We start from the raw sequence: 1,129 nt of genomic DNA on the forward strand, positions 1-1,129 counted from the left end.
TTCCTTTAATAAACGGCGTGTGAAATAGTGTTTGTACAAGTAAAAAATAATACACGGCTTCTTTCTTCAATAAACGCAAAAAAAAATTGTCACCCGCGTCGCGACACACAAACCCGACACAACCGAACCATTGAAGATTATTTTGCGCACACATAAACAATAATAACACTGGCACTATCGGCATATCTAAAAAACTTACCGGAAAATCCGGTCGAGGAATTAGAGGAAATTGAAGAAAATCAAACTTCAGTCACAATGAGTCAAGAAAATCTAAATCAGGATAACAACTCAGACCAGCTTCAAATGATATTGGACAAGTTAGCGTTATTGGAAGAAGGTATTAGACGATTAAATTCAGAAAATGGTAAAAGAGCGAACGAAGTAAACATAATAGCAAGGCATAACAATTTAATAGAGACGGAAGACGGCTCCTCACATGCGTCTATCGAAAATGGAAATAAAGAAGAAAGTAATGTTCGTGACTCCTTATGTAGGCGAAACCACAGGATAGACCACGAAAGCATTACTTCCCAGTGGAAGACTTAATTTCAATGGTGGAACGTGCACAAGGACGTTGCTCCCAAAAAGAGTTGTTATTATATTTCATTATAGCGGAAAAAATCACCGACCAAGCAAAACGGGCTATCCGATTCACCTCTATTAGGACTTACGAAGAACTCTTCGAGGCGCTTCGACAAAACGTTGGAATAATTAGTTCAGTCGAATTAAGTCGGTCGAAACTCGAGGGAATAAAACAAACTCCCTCAGAATCAGTACAAAATTATAACCTCAGATTCAGGCAACAATTTAATGAATTAAATTACGCGGTTCAAAATGAACATCCAAATAGCACGATTAGGCAATTAGCTTTACAGGTAGAGGAAAAATCGGCTATTAAAAAGTACATAATGAACCTGAAAGAGGAGATAGGAACTCAAGTAAGACCGTTGAAACCGACTACTTTAAATCAAGCTCAGCAGGAAGCTCTAGAATCAGAAATCTGGTTCAAGTAGAGAAACCAAGGCAGAATACCAGGTGTATACATATGAAACCGGTATTTTTTCAAGAAAAAAACACATTTATTTCAAAAGAATGATAACAAATATTTTATTCAAAGTATGCGCCCTCG

This window comes from Belonocnema kinseyi, chromosome 6, assembly GCF_010883055.1.
Source record: "Belonocnema kinseyi isolate 2016_QV_RU_SX_M_011 chromosome 6, B_treatae_v1, whole genome shotgun sequence".
Classification (NCBI taxonomy): Eukaryota; Metazoa; Arthropoda; class Insecta; order Hymenoptera; family Cynipidae; genus Belonocnema; species Belonocnema kinseyi.